A 24,426-nucleotide genomic window follows, 5' to 3' on the forward strand; every position below is an offset into this window, starting at 1 on the left:
AATTGCTACTGCTAGTGTTTCTAGTACAATGTCAAATAGTAGAGTTGTGAAATTATTTTTAAAAAAATATTTTGACAACTATTTCAGGATAATTGGTTTCCTAGTATTGACAAGAGTGACAATTAGCATTATTAATAACAGCAATGCTACTATGAATTTCATTAATCACAGAATATTTGAATAAGGGAATTTTAGAGTTGGAAGAGATCCAGCTAGTATATATTCCAAGGCATAAGTGAAGGAATTCTCATTATAAACATATCTGATAAATAGTCATCCAGCTTCTGCCTGCTGTTATCCAAGAAGGAGAAATACTTTCCATTTACACCATCACTGTTTTATAGATGCAGAGATGTTGGCATGCTGTTTAACTTATTAGAATGGGAATTCCTCAAGGGCATGAGCCATGTTTTTGGTATTTCTGCTGTTTAGATTTATGCCTGGCACACAAAACAGCACCTGATAAATGCTCAATCTCTCTCTCTCTCTCTCTCTCTCTCTCTCTTTTTGTCTATCTGCTCTATGTCTTTGTGTCTGTCTGTCTCTCTCCCCCCCCAACCCTAACTCTAAATTTGTGCCGATTTCTATATATATTCAACTAAATGGCTTGGTGGTTGGAGTGCTAGGCTTTGAGTTGGGAGGACCTCAGTTCAAATATGACCTCAGATACTTCTTAGCTGTTATGACCCCAGACAACTTATTTAGACTCATTTGCTATCACTTGCCCTTCTGTCTTAGAGTTATTACTAAGACAGAAATAAGAGTATACCTATATGTATATATATATATATATATGTATACCATATACACATATATAACTTGTTTCCTTTGAAGCATATATATTTTGTACATTTAAAAACAAAGGTTTGTAGGTATCACCTAACTGCCATAGATCTCCATCATACAAAAAAAGTCACAGGCCCCTAATCTAGTGCAGCCCACTGATTTTATACGTAAAGATACAAAGCTCCAGAGTGATACATTGAGTGGTCTAAGCTCATACAGGTAGTAGGCAGTAGAGCCAGGATTGGAAACCAGATCTTATGACTCCAAATCCCCTGTTCTTACTATTGTCTTACCATAGGAAATGCCATTTGGAGGAGCAATATCTATCTATGACTATTTGCTGAATAGGGGATAAAGCATCTGGGGCAGTGGCCATTGCCGTAGCTTTTGCCTTTCCCTCCTCCTTGAAGCCCACACTATTTCTTCTCTACCTGGAAGAGGCCAAAGAAAAGAGAGTGGTTGCCGAGCCCAGCCTTTTTACATGCATACTAACTTCCAGCTCAACAGACAACTAAACTTTTCCTCCCTGTTCAGCAAGCTGACAGGAACTCAACAGCTGCACATGCTCTGAATGAAGGAGGGAACCCCACTCCCCTCCATATCTCTGTGGCAGCTGACTCCTACAAACTCTGTACAGACTGGTCTAGTCATTCCTTTACATTTGTAAATATATCGACAGGGCCACAGGATTTAACCCTGGATGGAGCCCAGCACTCTCTCTGGAGAAATCATTAAGGTTGAGGCCCAGAATCCTAATGTAACTCACTCAAGGCCCAATAGGCTAAATTTTTTTTTTTACTGGTTGGAATAAAGTAATCATTGCCATCCTTTCAAAAAAAGATTGGTTGGAGATGCTGCAGACGTGGGGACAGGGAGTTAGGACTGAGAAGGAGCCACAGTGTCTGGCATATAGTAGGTGTTTAATAAATGTTTATTCCTTTCCCCCTTCCCTATATTTTCCAAGCTATTGCTTGAATTGTTATAAGACTTTCTGCTTTCCCATCTCCAATGGTCCTTCACACAGGTGCCTAAATAAGTTGAGAAAAGTATAACTAAGCATTGTGAGCATATATGACTTGGCTCTGCTCAGAACCATTTAGTGCTGCTCCTTGAAGGCAAGGACTGTCTTTTGCCTCTTTTTGTAACTCCTGCACTTGGCATAGTGCCTGGCACAGAGTAGTAGTAGGAACTACTACTCTGTGCCAGACACTGTAATAAGTATTTATTTATTGATTGAGTGGTTGTATTTGATCCAAAGGTCAAAATATAAACTCCTTAACTTGCATATTCAGCTTTTTACCTTATTTCCTATGATTTCCTCTCCTTCAGTCTACATACCAGACAGAGTTGACTATTGGCTGTTCTTGATCTGTCATGCCATCTGTTGCCTTTGTGCCTAGGACACCTTTTCTCTTCATTTCTCTTCCATTGGGATCTTTTTCTTTCTTCAAGACACAGTTCTGGAGTTGCCTTTACCAATTTCTTGCCTTTTTGACTTCCCTTGTTTGCAGCTAAAGGTAATCTCTCTTAAACTTTGACTTAGAGTACTTTTTCTGAATTTCCCTTTTACCTCTGCCTAGTTGGAAGGCAGGCAGGCAGGCAAGGAAAGTAATGAGTATTTATTAAGTATCTACTATGTACCAAATTCTTTCTTTTTATTTTTTAAAACTTTTCAAAAGACCCTTTAAGAATTCACTTTTGAAATGGTGGCATTTTTACAAAGTTTTAATAATGGAAAAACTTTTATATGTACCAGATTCTGTGCTAAGTGTTTTTAAAAATATGATCTCATTTAAGGCTCACAACCCTTAGAGGTTGGTGTTTTTATTACCTCCATTTTACAGTTGATGAAGGTGAGTCAGACAGAGGTTAAGTGACTCACACATGGTCATAGCTGGTGCTGATGGCAGATTTGAATTCAGGCCTGCCTGGCTCCAGGCCCAGCAGTCTATCCACTGTACCACCTTTCTGCTTCTGAATGAGGTTGATAATTTTATTTGTTTTTGTATCTCCTATGCCCAGCAGATGCCCAATAAATACCTGTGAAGGGACATTGCTACAAGGGTGCTCCCAAGCCCTGTTATGATGTGTTTGAAGAATAGGGCCTGACAACCCGTCTGCTCATTAAGGAAATTATTCAGCAGACAATCCTTAAAGTTTTATTTTCTGTTTTCAGCTTTAAATTAGTTCACTAAACAAGTGATTTTACTAGCTTGACTTATTTCTTTAGTAATCAGGATGCCCATGTAGCTTTATTGTCAGTTAAGTTCTCATTATAGAAAAATTTGACCTTAATTAAATAATATTGATGTTTGGTAAATAACACATTTCTAAAGTAACTAGCCAATTCACAGTCTGCTAGAAGAAGAGATTACTTGTTCATTTACATAAAATGCAGATTCCTGTAACACTTTAAGGATTATGAAGCCAGATTCAACAGAAGAAAGAACTTCTAAGAGTCAAAACTGTCCAAAATTGGGAGTGGGGTTACTTCATAAATCAGTGAGCTCTCTCTCCCTGCAGGTATTGAAACAAAGGCTAGGTGGAATTCACGGGTTTGGCAGAAGGAATTCCTGCTAGGAGTGCCATGAAATTCTACATACATATTTATGGCTCAGTGTGTGCCATCCTGGGTCAGTGCCAAGTTACAGACTAATAGCAGTCTGAGACACAACAGAGAGGTTGTATGGTAAAAGGGGAAGTGGGCTGAATGTGGAGTCACCGTCCCTGGGACTGATTTCCTGGCTCTGCCACTTACCTTTTAGGTTACCTTGGGGCCAGTTATTTAACCCCTATATCCTTTGTGAAGGATATCCTTTTAAAAAATATTTATTTTATTTTTTTATTTTTCCCATGGTTACATGATTCTTGTTGTCACCCTCCCCTCTTCCCTTGCCCCTCACGGAATTGACAAGCAAATCCACTGTGTTATATGTGTGTTATCACTTAAATCCTATTTCCATATTATTCATTTTTGTAATAGAGTAATCTTTTAAAACCCAAATCCCAAATTATATACCCATATAAACAAATGATAGATCACATGTTTTCTTCTGGATTTCTACTCCCACAGTTCTTTCTCTAGATGTAGGTAATAACATTCTTTCTCATAAGTTCCTTGGAATTGTTTTGCTATTAGTAGCAAAGCAAATCACATTTGATTGTCCCATAATGTTTCAGTTACTGTGAACAATGTTCTCCTGTTTCTGTTCATTTCACCCCACATTCATTCATGGAGGTCTTCCCAGTTCTTATAGAAATCAAGTGATTCACCATTCCTCATAGCACAATAATATTCTGTCACTATCATATACCACATTTTGTTCATCCATTCCCCAATTGAGGGACAATCCCTCATTTTCCAATTTTTTGACACCACAAAAAGCCCAGCTATAAATATTTTTCTACAAACAGAACCTTTCCCATTTTTAAAAATCTCCCTGGGATATACCCAGTAGTGATATTGCTAGATCAAAGGAAATGCATTATTTTAAAGCCTGAAGTCTATGCTTTTGAAAGTACTAGGTGGTTCAGTGTTGGACTCAGACTTAGTTCAAATCCAAGATCACTTTCTTGTTCTATGACCTTGATCACTTACCCCCATTTGCCTCAATTTCCTTATCTTTAAAATGAGCTGGAGAATGGCAAACCACTTCAGTATTTTTGCTAAGAAAATCCTAAATGGGGTAACGAAGAGATGAACGTGCCTGAAAACAACTAAACAACAACAGTACAATCAAGGAAACTGAGGTTGAGGGAGGGTAAGTGACATATCCATGCTTGTCCAATTAGAACATGTAAATGACAGGATCTGAAGTCAGGTTTCCGTTGGCTCTCAGCTTAGAACTCTTTACTGCACCCTATTCCTTATCCTTTATCTCAAATCTGAAAATCTCTGTGACCAGACTCCATAGTCATTGCACACAGGGATGATTTGTTTTTCCCAGTTTACATCTCAGTTATTGGGCAACCCAAGGCAATTTCACAATATCTGTGCAATTAATACCAAATCACTGGAAAGTAATTTTTGTTCATTTTTCTGTTTTGTTTTCTCTTGAGCTATTGTTTTCCACAAAAAGGAAGTCAACCAATAAAATTGCAGATAAAAGCCCCAAAGAGAATATTATTCATTAATTTATTCCAACTGTTATTATTAGTACCCATTATGACCAAAACTTTGTGCTTGGTGGAGCATGGAGTAAGGGTGGAGAATGGCAGTGGTGTGGGAAATGTTAAATTAGGTCAAGGGAAGAAAGTTTATTACTGATAGGGAAAGGTAGCATTAGTTGGGCTTTAAAGGAGAGGTAGGAATTCTACAGGTAAAACAGGGCATTCCAGACATAGGGAGCAATTTGATCAAAAACCAGGAAGTAGGAAACTATTTTGCATGTTCAGAGGAAAGATCATTATGTGGTCTGACCACAGAAAATAGTACCTGGAAGAGAGTGACAGGAGAGAAATCTGGACAGGTAAGGAGGTGCCAGATTGGGGAGGACTTTCTATGCCAAGTGGAAATATCTGAACTTTTGTACAGGAGAAGGTTTTGAACAGAGGAAAGACAAAGCCAAATCAATGCTTTAAGGAAGATTAGTGTGACATCTATTTCCATGAGCTGGTCCGTCTCCAAAAAAGCAATAGATAATGATGTTGTGCTTACTTATTTGCCAAATTCTTTGCAAAAAATAATCTCATCCAGTTATTGTTTTCTCAAATTCCTGCCCATATTGACAGTCACAATCCACAAAAAGTACAATACTGCAGAGAAAACAGAAATATGGGGCTAGAGGGGCCTTCTCATTTTGGAGGGAAAGGAGCTGAGGTCCCAAGACAAGAAGTGGCTTGTCATTTATAATGGTCACACAGGGAGTCAGTGACAGAGCCAAGACTGGGATTTGTTTCACAACCCAGTGTTCTCTCCATGAGGTCAAGGGTTGTGATGATGTGCTGTTTTCCAGAACTCGCTCTCTCTCTTACATATTCACAGTGACTGGCTAAGAAGAGAGCTGATGGGGCAGAGTGCCTCTCCTTTTCTTTTTTCCTGTCATCAAGCAGCCATCACGGTTTCAACTACTCTTATCCCTCTCTATTCCTAGCACAGAAAAACAAAGCTGCCAAATGTCTTACCAAACCAAAATGGCATCCTTCCAGAAAGAACTAAAAAATCAAGGAGGAAAAGCATGAATGACTCTTTTCTCTCTAGTTTACCACTGCCGTGGACATCTTTTACATCTATTGACTGGGAAAAAAGAATAGATTTAGACTTTGATGATCTGGGATCAAGTCTTGGCTCCTCTATTATTCATATGATCTTGTACATGGAACTTCTAACTCTCTGGACCTCAGTTTTCCTAATAAGAGGGTTGGACTTGATAATGGACTTGATAATCAAAGGCTCTCTCTAAGTCTAAATGCTTTTTTTACTCACATTTATAATGAGCATTATGGTGCATCGAGTACTTTATTATCTCACTTGATCCTCAAAATCCTGTATAAAAAGTGGTGGTTGTATTTCCCCCCCTTTTTATAGTTCAGAAAAGTTTTCAGAAAAAATACATAGTGAAAAGGTCTCTGACTTTGGAGGAAAATAGAATCATATATCTAGAGCTACAGGGTCCTTTAGAGGTCATCCAGTTCAAATCTCTATTTTTACAGTTGAGTAAAGTGAGGCAGACAGCAGTTAAGTGAATATGTCAGGGTCACACAGCATCTGAGGCCAGATATGAACTCAAATCATCCCAACTTAAGTCCTAGCTCTATCTACTAAACTATTCAGATGAGGAACTAAGGGTTTGGAGTCAGAGGACTTAGCTTTGAAACCCACTTTTAGTATTTATTACCTCCGACTTTGGGCAAGTCATTTAATGTCTTTGGTACTCCATTTTCCTGATTTGTAAAGTGGGGGGGGGATAGAGAAAGTTATATTAGAAGGCCTCTAAAGTCCCTTCTAGCTCCAGATTTATGATACTCTCTCAAAAAGTTTTATTTATAACAACTCTATTAATTAAGAGTGCAAACATTACTGTTCTCATTATATCCAGGGGGAAACTGAGATTCATAGAGGAGGACTTGCAGACAACAAATGAACAAGATTGAACACATTTCAATATTGTCAAAGCAATTAAAAAAAACATGAACAGCTTGGTGGAGTAGTGGATAGAGCTCTAGGTCTGGAATTGGGAAGACCATAGTTCAAATTTGGCCTTAGACATTGTGTAATTTTGAGCAAGTTCACTTAACCTCTGCTTATCTCAGTTTCCTCCTCTGTAAATTGCGGATATTAAAAACAATTACCTCCTAACATTGATGTGAGAATCAAATGAGATATTTGTAAAGCACTTAACATAGTGCTAGGCACATAGTAAGTGGTATATTAGTATTAGCTATTATTATTATTTTGATTTTGTATTCAAATATCTATCACAACAGCCTCCATAAGTAAAACATTGCATTGTTTCTTTTTAAGTGCTTTTCAGATGTGTGTATGTATCCAACTTATTTTATTATTTTAAAATAAATCCATGCAGTTTTACAGAGATATACATTGTGATTTTTCTTCTAATTCCTTCTTCCAGAGGCATATTCTGGAAAATTGAATTAAAAGACAGGAAGGAGGCTTGAGTCTTTTCAGAGAGCAGCTTGGGGCCTGCCTTGAATAGCAATCTTCCCCTGGTCTTGGTGTCTTCTCAGGGGATGCCTTTCCAATACCAGAGCAGGAAGGAACTCACTGCAGTCCTCTTAAACCTGTGTTTCCTGGACTTAATAGAACTTAGCATATTAGTAAATTGGGGGCAGAAGTTTGGGGAATTATTTTTGGGTGAGCTGGACTGTTGTGCAGTTCTTGACCCTCATCTGAAAAAAGGAGAAAGGAAATGCATCTCTCTCTCTCTCTCTCTCTCTCTCTCTCTCTCTCTCTCTCTCTCTATATATATATATATATATATATATATATATATAAATATATATAATATATAATATATAATATATATACACACATGAAGAATGGCACTGCCTGTTAGGGAATTTGCTGGTTCCCAAGTGTAGGGAAATCCTTTTGTCTGTCTCTGTCTCTATTTTTTATTTTCATCTCTATTAAGAGTCTTATCTCTTACTCTCCTTATCTCTACTTTTCACTAAGGTATCTCTATCTCTTGTTTCTCTATATCTTATCTCTTTATTTATATTTCATATCTCTTTCCTTAGGTATTATATCTCTTATCTCTTTCTCTTATATCTTTTTATCTGTCTCTGACTATATCTCATTTTTTCTTCCTTTATCCCTATATATCTCTAATTTATACAAATATCCTGGAGTCAGGAAGAATTTTCTACCTGCCATCTCCTGCCTAGCCTTTGAATGACAATCATATCTGGAGATAGCATCTGACAGGGATGACTTGCTGTAGGCTGAAGAATGGCAGGCAGAATGATGAATGGATTGGCAAAGGAAACCCATCTCTGAGGAGTGGTGACTGCCACCCTCTACTGAAAGTTAGGGAGAACTACAGGCAGAGTGGAGGACCTACAGTTTTCTGTGGACATCAGATGAATAAGGAAAACACCTCCAAGGAGGGAAACACTTCCACAGTCCAGGCTGTGGAAAGCCTCAATAGGACACAGGTACTGAAGATCCATAGTAGAGGCAGTACTTAATAGGGGGACCTTACTAGGGCATAACCACAAATCTTTGAGGCTATATTAACCTCTGGGGACACGATTATTTATAGTTATAATTTTTCATTGAGTTCTATTGTGAGTCCTGTTTGTTTTCTTTGACCTGTAAATAAACCTGTCTCCTCTTTTTAGAGCTTTATGATCTGGGTTCTTGCAGGGAGAGTGGGCAAGAAGTCTTTGAGTGATGTTGAGGGGGTAGTAATGAGACAGAGGAGTGAGGAATTTCTCAATGTGTATCCAGGTACTTTTGTATTATTTGAAAGGATGATATAAAAGTTACATGATGGAATGATCTCCCAAACTAAAATTGATCACTTCTTATGTTATGGAAGAGTAGGTTCTTTTGGCAAGTCCTCCTTAAAAACAATTTCTTAAAGCAGCTGATATGGTGGATAGAACCCTCGACTTTGAGATAGACCTGAGTTGTAGTCCAAACACTGCAATTCATGACCTGTGTGACCATAGTTATCATTTTTAGGCCTCAGATTTCTTATATTTTACAAATTCGAGGATCAGAGCAGATGTTCCTTCTATTAAAGCTCTCACACATTGTAGTAGATGGTTTCATAAATTGCTGTGGCCAAAAATGTTTTAATCCTCAGTGGCCAGCTTTCCAGTGATAAACTTCTTTTTCTAGACTCTGGCTCTTAGAGAACATAACAAAGACTGTTGCTAGGTTTTGTTTGATAAGAACTACCAGAGTTTGAACTCTAATGGTAGGGGCTTCATGAGCTCAGAATCTACCTCCGTGACAATGAATTAAAAGAGGAAAACTTCAGCTGAATTTCTCACTTAAAAATGGACCTTATCATACTTATATTCACACAGTCTTGGAAGATTAGGAATACAGAGAATGAATAAATGAATAAATCATTTATTAAGCACTTAACATATGCCAGTCATTCTGCAAAGACCTAGGGATGCATGTTGGAAGATGTGACTCAGGATGACGAAATGAAAGAATAAGTTTTGTAGACCACACACAAGCTTTACACCTGTAAATCATTGATGCTTTAAAAGGAGAGTCTAGAAAACCAGTGATGCCAAACACCTTACTTTTTTTTTTAATCCTTACCTTCCATCTTGGAATTGATTCCAAGTTGGCAGAAGAGTGGCAAGGGCTAGACAGTTGGGGTTATGTGAACTTTCCCAGGGTCACACTGCTAGGAACTATTTGATTTGAGACCAGAACCTCCCGTCTCTCTGGGCCTGGCTCTCTATCAACTGAGCCACCTAGTTGTTTTGCTCTAATATTTTATTACAAAAAATGAAATTACTGAGCAGACAGAAAATATTTATTTGGAATGATTTCTGAACCTATTCTTTGTATTGCCAAATTACTTGCTAAAGCAATATAAAACATCAACATCAATTTAAAATAAAAGATAAAGCTGAGAAAAGTTTAATTCACTATTTAGAAAAGCTATTGATGCTGAAAAATAAAAAGCACATAAAGGAACAGAGTGACATGAGTTGTCACCATTTCCTTTGGAAGTTTTATCAGTATAAAGTAATGGCCACAATAAGGTCAAAAGAACCTTAAAACTATCATAGTCATTAAGCAGTTTATTTCTTTGCCATTTGGCATCCATTTAGAATATTTTCAAAGGTTAACTGAGGAGAATGGTGGGAGATTATGAATAGACTTGGTACATAGAGTTAAGAGTAGTAAAATGATAAATGGATTTGCAGAGATTGTCATGAAAATCAATTAAACTAGATTATCACAAAAGCATTTAAAGGTAAAACTATAAGTAGAATGATGAAGAGATTAAAAAATGAAAAAGAAATAAAAAAACCTGTTTTCTTTATAAACAACAGTGGAACTTCCCCATCTGGACATTAATGTAAGAATTTCATATGCACTAGGTGAAGAAGAATGTATGGTACTAAAACAAATATACCACAAAAAACAACTGGATCAGAAGAACATGTGTTGGAAGTGACACAATTTTGAGGCCATTAAAGGTTTGATTCATAAGACACATAAAAGAGGGAAAGTTATCCATTTTTAAATATTGTGGACAGTAGGAGGGTGTTCCTATTTAAAAGTGACTAAGAGGATATCAGTAACTACTGAGCCATACTTTCTTTTCTTTACAACATCTTTATGAGAATCATCTTTGTATCAAGGTTATTCTGGTGAAAATATGAGAATAGAGCAGCCAGACTCACAAAATTATGTTCTACAGTAGACTACATCTTTAGAGTCATATTGAAAGCCATAGAAAATGGATTTCACTGTGATGATTTATTTCCCTACTATATAACAAAAATTTCCCCGCCTTCCAAAAAAGGTGTCACCTATCCATATATTGAAATGTTTTAAGATTCTTTGATAATCAACAAGCAACTTGTATTAGATGACTTTTATCAAGTGAGCCATAAAACAGGGAAATGTACACCTCCATTATTATGGACACTGCCCAGCTTATAGTCCAAGTAGAAGAGGGATTCGTTATAGAAAATGAGATTCTAAAGATGTTAATCATTTTTTTTGCAGATGGCATAATTGTAGATGGCATTGTACTGTTTTGTCTTTCATCAAGCCCCAGAACATTATAGAACCTTTTAAAATAATGCTTGTTGACTAAAAAATAATTTGGTCTTATAATCCATTCAGAAAAAAAACTTGGTAGATGAAGAATGACTATTATCCAGACCATGTTACACAGTTGGATGGATAGCCCATTGCATTGGTTCATTAGTAAATATTTCTTGGACATTACTGCAGTTGTATAGTAATAGTGCCTTGAACTGAATAGGAGCCTGAATTTTTTGGGGGTGTGTGGAAATTATGTGTCTCACAACAATACAATAATGAAAATAACCACAGGCATTCGTAGTACATTTCAATAGGGTAGGCACTCAGGGAAGTTAAAAAAAATTTATAGTGAACAGTTATTGAAGACTATTCTAAATCATAAAGGCTATTTTTATTCAAAAAAACAAAAGGAACTAAAACAGCATAATTTAAACTAAATTTTACTTAAGGCATAAAATACTAGAAATATTTTGGAGACAAGGAATATTTGCGTGCAACTGAATACACCTATGATAAGATCATTTGTATGGTGCTTAAATGCATTCTTTTGAAAGCAGTATGCATAGTGGACAGAAGGCTGGCCTTTCGCGTAGTCAAGGAGACATTGTTAAAATTTATACCCCTAAATTTAGACAGACTGTAAGCAAGTCACTTAACTTCTTTGCGCCCCAGGGCTTATCTGCATCACTGGAGGAGAGTTGCTACATCTGAAATTCCTTAAACCAATATAAGTCTAGATCAAGACACCAACACAAAATTTCAAAGTACTGTACATGTATTATTATTTCATGACTATGAAGTAGGTAGACTGTTATCCTAACTTGATGGATGAGGAAATCAAAGTCTAGAAAAACCAATGACTTACCCAAAGACACAGAGCTAATAATTATCAGAGGCGGGATTGGAATTCAGGATTTCTTGGCTTCAAATTTACCATAAGCTACTTTTCTTACAACCTCAGAAGAATGAAAATTATGGGTCATCCAAAGGGAAAAGGAGAAATGTGATAAGTATAAAGGGACTGCAGCCTGTTTGTAGTGTAGCATTGAGAGACCTCTTGGCTGAGCTCACAAGGGCTGGAGCATTTGCCTTTTTGTGCCTTGTGCCAACCAGCCAGATGGTTTATTCAGGCTTTGATCCTTAGATTCTGGTGAGAAGGTACTCCTTTTCTTACACTTATTCATGAAGTTCCTTGCCCTGAAACCTCTCAGGAACAATTTGACTTAGGACCATCCCCCAAAAGAAAGGATTAATAAGGTATTCAGTGTGTAATATGAATCAGATATGTGTCAGGTACCTTATTCTTATATATACAAGAAAGTCTAATTATTTTTTTAAAAAATATCTTTTACAAGCATGATTTAATAGAACAGGATTCAGTAACTTAATCTGTAACTGGTATGGTATGCTAAGAGGCTGATATTTAAACCTCAACAGAACATAAAGCAATTTGCTTTATTATTATATATTATTTAAAATTTTTAATACTAAAATTTAATAATAAAATCATTATTAATAAAAATAAGGGAGGCAGCTAGGTTGCTTAGCTGATTGAGAGCCAGACCTAGAGATGGGAGGTCCTGGGTTCAAATCTGTCATCAGACATGTCTTAGCTATGTGCCTGGGCATGTCACTTAACCCCCATTACCTAGCCTTTACTGCTTGGCTGCTTTGAAATCAATATGTGATATTGGTTCTAAAATGGAAGTAAAGGACTTTTTTTTTTTTTAAGATTGCTAAGTAAGCATCTTCAAAATTTCTGGGCTAGTGACTGGGACCTCATTCCCTACTGCCATTTAACCTTGAGCAGATGGAACAATTGCCAGGCTTTTCAAACTGTCAAGGTCCTCCAGATACTTGTTTGCCTAAGATCACAAAAGAAGAAACACAAAGGAAGCAAAGGCAACCAAGGGCCCTGGCTTATGTATGGCCCCTCAGTGATGGGTCATCCATGGCCAGAAGTTGACCTCAGAGCTTCCAAGAGGTATATTAAGATGAGGAAGAACAGAGCTGAGTTTTTGTTACACTAATTCATGAGTATACAGATAATAGACATCATTACAGAAATAAAAGGAAAATAAAGTGGGCTAATCGTGTAGTAAGAGAGAGGGATATAGACTGCTAGCTTGCTGCAGGCACCCATGTAATATAAATAAACCAGTGTAACTGGTGGACCCTCCATTCCCTGCTCTGTGCCTCCCTTCCTCCCTCCATTTATGGAAGGACATGGATAAGAGCCATACAGAATGACAAGGTATAGATTGGACGTGATGCTCCCCTGGAGAATTCTATATTTGTAAGATCATCGATCCATGGAAATAAGAACAAATCAATCACATTAAAACAGTTGAATCAGGTAACTGGAAATAGTGGAAAGTACACACTGAATTTAGAGTCTCTGTATCTCTCCTTGCATAAGCAATTTGTCCTCTTTGTAAAATAAAGTTTCTTTCTCTATAAAATGAAGCGACTGAACTTAATAATCTTAGGTCTCATCCAGTACTTCTAGATCTGCAATCTTTGACACCATCAATCACTCCTTTGTTCATAATTTCTTTCTAGGTTTTAATGAAAACTTCTACCTGATTCTTTTTCCAACCTATTTGACTCTTTCTTCTCAGTGTACTTTGCTAAATCTGGACACTGTCCTGGGACCTTTTCTCCTCTCCCTCTATATTTCTTCACTTGGTGCTCTCATCAGCTCCTGTGGATTCAGTTATATTCTCTATGATAATGATTCTGGCCACCTAAGTGGCTTAGAAGATAGAGTGCCAGGCTGTGAATCAGGAGGACCTGAGTTCAAATGTGGCTTTAGACATACTCGAGCTGTGTGGCTGTGGGCAAGTCACTTAATGCTGTTTGCCTCATCTTTCTCATCTGTTAAATGAACTGGAGAAGGAAATGGCAAACCTCTCCAGTATCATTGTCAAGAAAAAGCCCAAATGGGACGATGAGGAGTAGGATACAACTGAAATGACTGAACATCATTTCAAATCTACTTATAGGTGCCTAACATTTTGCTGACCTCCAGCTGCCTGTCAGATATCTCAAACTGCATGTCCCACAGGTGCTTTATTTTTTAAACCCTTTCCCTCAACCTTAGTATCAATTCTAAGACAAAAGAGTGGCAGGGGCTGGGCATTTGGGGTTAAGTGACTTGCCTAGTCCCATGAGCATCTTAATCTCAATGTGTCCAAAATGGAATTCATCTATTCCTCCAAATCCTCCCTTCTTGCTAACTTTTCCATTACTGTGGAGGGTATCACTATCCTTCCAGGCTTGCAATAGAGATGCCACTCAACTCCTTATTCTCTCTTGTCTGTTGTTGGGGCCTGTTGCTTTTCCCTTCATAATTTGTCTTGCATTCGGCTCTTCTCTTTCCTGCCACTGTCACAACCTTGGTGCAGATCCTCATCACCTTGTACCTGGACCACTGTGCTGGTTGGTCTTCCTCTTCTTGGCTATTATCTAAGTGCTCTTGCTAAAGTGCAGGTTTGAAACACTTTACACACAACTAAAACTAGATCTTAGCAATTGGAAAAACATACTGCTCATGGGTAGGACGAGCTAACATAATAAAAATGACCATCCTACCCAAACTTATCTATTTAATGTCATGCTCATTGAACTTCCAAAAAACTTTTTTTACTGAATTAGAAAAAATCATAACAAAGTTCATTTGGAAGAACAAAAGATCATGGATATCCAGGGAAATAATTAAAAAAAATACAAAGGAAGGTGGCCTTGCAGTACCAGATTTCAAACTATATTATAAAGCAGCGGTCATCAAAACAATTTGTTACTGGCTAAGAGACAGAAAGGAGGATCAGTGGAATAGACTTGGGGTAAGGGACCTCAGCAAGACAGTCTATGACAAGCCCAAAGATCCCAGCTTTGAGGACAAAAATCCACTATTCGACAAAAACTGCTGGGAAAATTGGAAGACAGTGTGGGAGAGATTAGGCTTGGGTCAACACCTCACACCCTACACCAAGATAAACTCAGAATGGGTGAATGGCTTGAACATAAAGAAGGAAACTATAAGTAAACTATGTGAACACAGAATAGTATACATGTCAGACCTTTGGGAGGGGAAAGGCTTTAAAACCAAGCAAGACTTAGAAAGAGTCACAAAATGTAAAATAAATAATTTTGACTACATCAAATTAAAAAGTTTTTGTACAAACAAAACCAATGTAACTAAAATCAGAAGGGAAATAACAAACTGGGAAACAATCTTCATAACAAAAACCTCTGACAAAGGTCTAATTACTCAAATTTATAAAGAGCTAAATCATTTGTACAAAAAATCAAGCCATTCTCCAATTGATAAATGGGCAAGGGACATGAATAGGCAATTTTCTGTAAAAGAAATCAAAACTATTTAATAAGCACATGAAAAAATGTTCTAAATCTCTGATAATCAGAGATACAAATCAAAACAACTCTGAGGTACCACCTCATACCTAGCATATTGGCTAACATGATAGCAATGGAACATAATGAATGTTGGACAGGATGTGGCAAAGTTGATACATTAATCCATTGCTGGTGGAGTTGTGAGTTGATCCAACCATTCTGGAGGGCAATTTGGAACTATGCCCAAAGGGAGATAAAAGACTGTCTGCCCTTTGATCCAGTCATAGCACTGCTGGGTTTGTACCCCAAAGAGATAATAAGGAAAAAGACCTGTACAAGAATATTCATAGCTGCACTCCTTGTGGTGGCAAAAAATTGGAAAACAAGGGGATGCCTTTTAATTGGGGAATGGCTGAACAAATTGTGGTATATATTGGTGATGGAACACTATTGTGCTCAAAGAAATAATAAACTGGAGGAATTCCGTGGGAACTGGAATGACTTCCAGGAGTTGATGCAGAGTGAGAAGAACAACCAGGAGAACATTATACACAGAGACTGATACACTGTGGCACAATTGAATGTAATGGACTCCTCCATTAGTGGCAATGCAGTGATCATGGACAACCCAGAGGGATCTACAAGAAAGAACACTATCCACATTCAGAGAAAAAACACCAAAGAAAAACAACTGCTTAATGACGTGGGTCAAGGGGATATGATTGGGGATATAGACACTTAAAGGATCTTCCTAGTGCAAACATCAACAACATGGAAATCGGTTCTGATCAAGGACACATGTAATACCCAGTGAAATTGCACGTAGGCTATAGGAGGGGTTAGGGGAGGGGAGGAAGGAATAGAAAATGATTTTTTTAACCAATGAATAATGTTTGAAATTGATTAAATAAAAAAAATGTCAAAAAACTATAAAGTGCGGGTTTGTCCATATCCCCCCCCCCCCATACTGCATTCCAGTAGACTCCAGTGACTCTCTATTACTTCTAGGATTAATATAAAACCCTATTTGGATTCAAAGACCTTCATAGCCTGCCCTTTCCTGCCCTTCCAGTCATCTGACATTTTACTATGTATTTTACCATCTAGAAATGCTAGCTTTCTTGTGATTTCTCACAGAGGAAACAATGTCTCCTGATCCTGAGCATTTTCACTGGCTATCCTCCATGCCTTGGGATGCACCTCCTTCTCATATTTACCTTCAGGTTTCCTTCAAGCCCCAGATAAAATCCTATCTTCTATAAGAAGTCTTTCCTGATCTCAATTCTTTTTTTACATAATTTTATTTTTAAAATATTTTTCCATGGTTACATGATTCATATCATCTCCCTCCCCTTTTCCCTCCCTTCTCCTGGAGCTAACAAGCAATTCCATTGGGTTATACATGTATTATCACTCAAAACCTATTTCCACATTATTCATTTTTATAAAAGAGGAATCTTTTAAAGTCCAAACCCCAAATCATATCCCTATATAAACAAGTGATAAATCATATGCTTTTATTATGCATTTAAGGTCACATAACTAGGAAGTGTGTGAGGCCACATTTGAACCTAAGACCTCCCATCTCTAGGCCTGGCTTTCGATCCACTGAGCCACTAGCTGTCCCTGATTCTAAATTCTAATGCCTTTTCTCTGTTGATTATTTCTAATATACCTCACATATAGTTCATTTGTATATAACTTATTTTCTCTCCCTTTAAACTGTGGGCTCTATGAAAGCTGGAGCTATATTTTGCCAGATTTAGCACAGTGCCTGGAACACAGTAGGTCTTTTTAAAAAAACCTTACCCTTTGTTGATTCCAAGGCAGAGGGGTGGTAAGGGCTAGGCAACTGAGGTTAAGTGACTTGTCCAAGATCACACAGCTGGATAGTGTCTGAGGCCAGATTTGAACCCAAAGACATCTCATCTGCAGGGCTAGCTCTCTTTTCACTCAGCTACTAATTGTTCTAGTAGGTCCTCTATAAATATTTATTGACTGGATGATTGAATTAACCTTAAAAAAATTAACTTGTGGCCAAGGAAGAAGTTCCTCTGATATCTATCAGGAACAGGGAAGATGAATCACATTGTTATAAGGTGCTACTGCAATGTGGTCATTTGCTCTTTTAAATTTAGATCAAGCAGTTAGCAGGCATCTTAGAATTGTAGTACCTCATTGTGATCTCTCTCTCTCTGTCTCTCTCTCTTGAGAAGTTTTATTGATTTAAAATTTTTTGTGGTGACATGAAAAACTGAGATCATAATGAGGTATCCTTAAATGGTAGATTTGCTAGATTAGATTTTTTTGTCTCTTGGCAACATTGAATTAGAAAATTACTTACAAAATGTTGGTAGATGAAATGCTTTTTTGTAAATCTGATGAGTATGAGGTGGACCCTCGGAGTTACTATCATTTGCATTTTTTAATTATTAGTGATTTGGAGAATTTTTTACAATATTATTAATAGCTTGAGTTTCTTTGAAAATTACATTTGTCCATTTCTCATTTGGGGAGTAATTCATAAGTTTAAAATCGCTTCCTTATAAATTTTGGCAACGAGACATTTATCAAAGAAACCCACTGAAAAGATATTTTGGCTGGTATCATCAGAGACACACACTCATACCTTTTGTGCTTTTTTGTTTATCCTTCTAAAGAACATTCCCTATTTTGCGTAGATTTATTCAGTGCCAGAACTTGAAGAGACTTTAACTTAATTTTATGGATGAAAAAATGGAGACCTATAGAGACTAAGTAATTTATGTAATGTTAGTAGCAGAGCTGAGAAGGAAGAGATGGTGGGATTTAGGCTAGATCTTCCACCCATATCCAAATCTAGTAATTCAATTTATTCTTACTGAGAAATGGTTCAACTAACCCCATTCAAGAATTTATTTGCAGTCAGATTCCCAAAGCCTTACGTGTATCCTTCCAAAACTCTGGGCTTCTTGCCTTATCTCATGCCTTTTTAGAACCTCAGAGTTAGAGGGGAGCTCAGAGCCTATCTAGGGCAACCAGTGCCCAAACAGGAGTATCCTTTACATATGCTTGCAAATATAGTTCATAACAGTCCTGAGTGTGGTCTGTATTGGATTAAAATATAATTGGGAAATACTTAAAATAGATAAAAACATAGATAATATTACATCTTAGAACTTAAGCCAGAATGTAGCCTGCAGAGATCCTTATGTACAGATTCAAATGGCCCCCGTTTCTATTGGAGTTTTACACCACTGCTCTACATTTGTAACAAGCAGCTGTTCTGTCTCTAGACATGGGGAGTCTTCAGCCTTCCAAGGCAGACTGTTCTACTTTTAGACAGTTCTAACTATTAGTTTTCCTTTTTTTTTTTAGCTAAAATCTACCTTCTTGGATTTAATCTATCATTGTTCCTGGTTCTTCCCTCTGTGGCTAAGCAGCATAAGATTGATTATTCTTCTTAATAGCCTTTCCAATACTTGAAGACAGTTTTCATGTCTCCCACCCCCTAACTTTTCTCTTTTCCAGGCTCAACATCCCCAAATACTTAAATCATTCTTCCTATGGCACTAGCTATCTCCTTCTCCTAGAAGGTCTCCCTCCTCACTTGTATCTTTTAGAATCCCTTTGGACTAGGCTCAGATGCCATCTTCTGCAAGAGGTTCCCCAGCCCCTAGTGCCTTCTCCAAAGTTACCTTGTCTCTCTTCTCTTTGCATTTATCTTATGTGTACCAATTGATGTACTTTATTTCTCCCCCATTAAAGTATAAACTCCTTGAGGACAGAAACTTGCTTGCTCACTTGTATTTGCATCACCAGCTTAGCACAGTGTTTGGCACATAGTTAGCATTAATCAGTACTTGTTGGTTAGAAAGAGGGTTAAAAACTTTAATGCCCTATATCAATGTGGCTCCTGTTGAGGTCAAAACAAGTTTTTCCTTCAGCTTCAAACAAGTCTATGATCTCATTGGTATGTGTTCACTTCACTGACTCAGATCCCAACCTCTCCATGTCTCATTATATGATTTCAGGAGCTGCTGTGGCCAAAAAACATTTATCCCCTAGTGGCAAACCTTCTGGTGATGTTTCCCTGTACTTAGCCAGACTGACCTGAGGAGGAGAGACTCACAGTCCCTTGCCAGCCACATAATTGAAGCATTTCCAGTTGGAGGGTGTGCCAGAGGCCATATTCTATTGGCAGAGTCTTCAAAAACCCAGGGTTACCTCTGATTAGGCATTATAGAAGGATTTTTGCTCACAAACAAGCTACAGAATGGAGGTGGGAGGAATTCTTTCTAACAGAGAGAAGGCTCATCCTTAATCTCGACACAGGGGTGAATTCTTATGGCAGCATCACTGCCTCGACCAGAGATCATTGGAAAGAGACCAGTGAATGAAAGAGGAGAAGCCATGGGGAGAAGAGCTCAGAATAATTATTTGTTCTCCTCTATAAACAAAACTTTGAGTGCCTCTTGAAATCCTACCTTATCCTTCAAGGACTAGCTTAATCAACAGTGTGGTATAAGAGAAAGAATACTGGCTGGAAGTAAGAAGTCTGGATTGAGATGCCTATTCTACCATTGGTTGCCTTGTGACTTAGACCAAGTCGTTTACACGTCGAGTCTCAATTTCCTCGTCATGAATTTGGGGAGTTGGAGTAGAATGATATCCAAAGCCCTTTCATGCCCCAGCTATCAGATTTCTAAATAAGTGCTCCTTCCTCTACCACACTCTCCTTTGTTTCCTCTAACTGGAAGCTCGTTTCACTTTTTTTGCTTCTTGATACCTTTATAGTTGTGGCATGTGTCCATGTCTTATCCCTTTGCTAAACTGTAAGCTCTATGAGCATGGGGACGGTATCCTATTTCAACTTCGAATACCCCTCACTGTTTGCTGAATGAATGAATGAGGTAAACCTTCTCCTTATCTACATTTTCAGCTTAACATTGCTTCTGTTCAATTTTTAAACTAAAACCAATACAGCATTTTTAGGAATATCATTTGCCAAAAGCACCTGTGCTTTTTGTGGCCCCAATCTTATACATCTGGGTAACTTGGACACAGTAGCAATGTTGGAGTGCCTGTGATGTTCTTTTTTGCAATGTCTTTTGTAAATGAGAATATGAAGAATATGGCTATTGAGAAATGGTGTGGTGTTTTCTAAGATTGTTAAACTTAGAGACCTGCAAACAAAAGACCTGTGTTTAAATACTCATTGTATGACCATAGACAGGTCACTTAACCATTGAACCATTAAATTCTAGGTCTAGAAGAGGCCTCTCTCTTTACAGATGAATTAACTGTGGTCCAGCATGAAAGGGCAGAGTTGACAATTTAATCCAGGTCTACAGTCTTCAGTCCAGTGCTCTTTCCTTTTCTCTAAGGTGTCATACTGATTCTTCTCAGCCTATTTGTTATTTATAAAATGGATATGTTAACCCTCATACTATCCAGTTTATAAGATTTTGATGAAAATGTTTTTGTTAACATGAAATGATGTATATATGCTGGTGATTATTCCAGAATTTACTATTTATCTTTACCAGCCTCAGGGTGGGGAGCCCAGGATCTTCTTCTCTCCACCCTTACCCAATACAGGAAATGACCAGTGAACTGTAGGAAGACAAACCATCACTATTTGCTGCCAGTGAAGGAAGCCACATAATTTTCCCTTCCCCAACCAGAATTCAATGTCCAGTTCCCACCAGGATGCCCACTTTGTCAGCTGGATGCTCACTCCTATAGCTGTCCTTCTGCTGTATTATACAATTTTTTAAAAACTCTTACCTTTTTTCTTAGTATTAATTCTAAGACAGAAAAGTAGCCCCAAGATCAAGCTCTACCTCCCTGCCCCATCTTAGCAGCATCCTTTAGGCTTCAGTCTTTTATTTTAGATGCCCTAAAGCCATGCCTGGAGTCACCCCCTCACTGAGTCCTCTTAAGTCCAGTTCTCAGGGATGTAAAAAAATTATCTAATTAAACAACTTCAGTTTATATTCACTATTTTTATGCCTCTGTAGAACCTTATTCTCTGTATGAAATCCTTATTAGATAATCAGTATTTTAGTGATAAGTTGTAAGGAATAATCCTATTATTCCTTATTATCCCATGTTATTATATTATATTATAAATATATTATATTATACTCCCATATTATTAGCTGATTGAATAACTGTGTATAAGAATGAATAATCAATAATCATATTGTGAGTAAAATAAAAAATTACTCAGGAATGTCTTGGGAAATGTCCTTGCCAAGGAGAGTTGTGCACATGCCTTCAGCATCCTTGAATGTGTCCAGATGCTCTTAAGACAGGAAATTTATGACATCTCAGCTGGATTTGAAGCTACAGAGTAACCTTGACTTTTTACTATATATGAAAAAGAGATGATGTAATTGGCCCCAAGATAAGAAAACTTTACTTTATTGAAGAAGGAAATTCTTTTAAAAGATGAAAACTCTGCTTATATCCTTGAGAAGAAATATTCAGTTGACCCCCTCCTTTCTGGAGGAAGTTTGGGTAATTTGACTCTTAGTATAGACTATAAAAGGTTTGTTTGGGCTGTTCTAATCTTTTAGTATCTGCCATACCACTGGCATTGGTTGTCTTGCCTCCAGTACAGGTCACATATACCAACACCTCATCCCAGAGGATTCTTGTCTATTTCCTTCCACAAAATTCCTCCAGATCCTTCACATATCATGGCTACTAGTGCAACACTTGGGCTGTTTCTCTGCTCTCTTTCCCTCTCACCATGTGACTGGCCTCCTCCTTTTCTGGTCAGATACATCCTTCTTGTCTTTTCGGTCATTTTGTGTTTTGATTCACTTGAAATTTTGATTCTGAATAAGCCATGGTGTCCTATAGTTAGCAAATATATAGTACAATTCAAGCAGTGTTGATTTAAGAGAGAAGATTTCATGGCAGTGAATAATAGCATAATTATGTAAGTTATTGACCACATACAGAAGCAGTATGACATAAAAGATAGAGAGCTATTCTCAAAGCCAGAAAGTTCTGGGTCTGAGTCTCACCTATGAGTATTGTGACTTGGTCAAAGTCTTCAAAAGGGTTTTATATGCATTATCTCATCATTTTTTAACTAAAAGGATTATTCAAATATTTATTTAAATCTGTTTTTTTGAGATTTCTTTATTTTTATTATTAGGTTAAAAATTTTTAAAAAAAATACAGCCTAATTCTAGAAAGGCAAGTGTAGGATAATGCCTTGAGGCAGCCTTATCTAGGTAAAAAGGGAGATATCATAAACAAATTAGAAGAATACGGAACATATTAACTATCAGATTTATGGACAGAAAATTTTATAATAAACAAGAGATAGAAAGCATTGTGAGCTGTAAAATGGATAATTTTAAGTACATTAAAAATCTCATTTAATATTTATAAAAACCCTATGAGGTGGTAGGCAGTATAACTATGATGATTTCTACTTCATATGGGAGGACTGGCTTACCTATGGTCACATAAATAGTAAGTGTCAGAGCTTGCATTTTAATCTAAGATATTTTATTCCAGGCCAAGTGTTCTTTCCTTCTTCTGATGCTGTCTTTTAAATGGCTTCCCTAATAGCCACCTTCCCAAAGCCCTGGGCTTCTGTCAGCCCTGAGAGCATTAACAAAATGTCAGAGTTAGAAGATACCTTACAACAAAAGATGTTAGATTGTAGAATATTAGTTGCAGAAGGATCTATCTAGTGAACCCCTTTACTTAAAAGATTAAATGGGTATATAAATTAATTTCCTCAATCTTTTATGTTGGGTAGACTCATGAGTCCATTGGGATATTGACCCTAGTCTATAGAACATCATTTCATTAGGAAAAGATGTGATGTGTTTTAAATTCCATATTCTCTGGAGCACCTAAGAGGTTTCTAAGTTGGAGAATGCCTGTATGTCTGAAAAATGAACATTACAACATGTGTAACATTAGAGTCAATGGAACTATTTCCCTTCCTTTTATAGAACTTGCTGTTCTGAAAGAAATGCACTCTAATCCAGCACCTGGTGAATTGACAATATGCACAGCAATGTAGATGACAGGTAAGTTCACTTACGCTGAACTTGAAATCATGGAATATGACTAGTTTTCCCTTTAATTTTGCTTCTGTCATGAATAGGTAACCATATGAGCAATAAACTGAAGGCTGAGCATCTGTGACCAGAAATTTCTGTTGTGATCCAATCTAACATTATACATTTACTTGATGTATTTAATGATGTCTTCCTCTTTTGATATTGCATCCTGAAAAAAAGAGTATCTCTCAGCTCTCAGAAGAATGTTAGCAGGACTTAAGTCCTAGTGATCCTACCAAAAAAGGCATTGAGTATGGGTGCAACTGTCTCCTGAGGACCAGCCTTTTCTGGTATGGAAAGGCTCATGACCCATAGGCTGGTCACCATGACACAAAGATTGTGGCAACTCCTGAAACCATCTCAAAAGGCTTGGAATCTGCATCAGTCAGGGGAAAGGGATTGGCTGCATGGATGAAACTTTAAATATTAAAAAAGTATTTAAAGATGTATAGATCATTATTAGGCTGCCTGGAAATTCAGCACAACTGATAAGTGGTTCAAATAAGTGACTTTGTTTGGATTGCTTTCATACAGTCAGTCCCTAAATTATTTATTTTCTCCTCTATTAATTCTCTTAAAAAAACAACCTTAATCTTCTGTATTAGAAGGCAGAATAGTAGTAAGGGAAATTAGGTTAAGTTATTTGCTCAAGATCACACAGCTAGGAAGTATCTGAGGCCAGATTTGAACCTAGGATTTCCTTTCTCCAGACCTGTGTAATGGAGGGAGAGAAATGGAGTCATCCACCACTGAATTCAGGACTAGAGTGTGGTAGAGATGGAATGGAGCCAAGAGGTGGAGAGAGGGGATAGATTGATTTCCCTCTCTTTCCCTGGTAAAACCCCACTCTAGTTACCTTTAGAATCACAGGTTACTGTTCCCTTAGAGACTTGGTTAAAGGACAGACAGCTTCTCCTTCTCTGAGGAGAGAAGTGTAACTTTCCTTCCCTCAAACCCCAAGTCTCCCTTCTTGGAAACTATGAAGCA

At 37.4% G+C, this 24,426-nt stretch overlaps 1 protein-coding gene across 4 annotated transcripts in view; it reads left to right on the forward strand.

Moving 5' to 3' along the window:
• Positions 1-24,426, forward strand: part of RALGPS1 (Ral GEF with PH domain and SH3 binding motif 1) — a 662,857-nt gene that overhangs the window by 24,221 nt on the left and 614,210 nt on the right. For all 4 annotated transcript variants that reach the window (XM_056812171.1, XM_007474667.3, XM_056812172.1 and 1 more), the window contains exon 2: positions 23,329-23,406. The gene's annotated coding sequence lies outside the window, so the exon portion shown is untranslated. The remainder of the gene's footprint in view (positions 1-23,328; positions 23,407-24,426) is intronic.

Source organism: Monodelphis domestica, chromosome 1 (genome assembly GCF_027887165.1).
Source record: "Monodelphis domestica isolate mMonDom1 chromosome 1, mMonDom1.pri, whole genome shotgun sequence".
In the NCBI taxonomy this organism is placed as follows: domain Eukaryota; kingdom Metazoa; phylum Chordata; class Mammalia; order Didelphimorphia; family Didelphidae; genus Monodelphis; species Monodelphis domestica.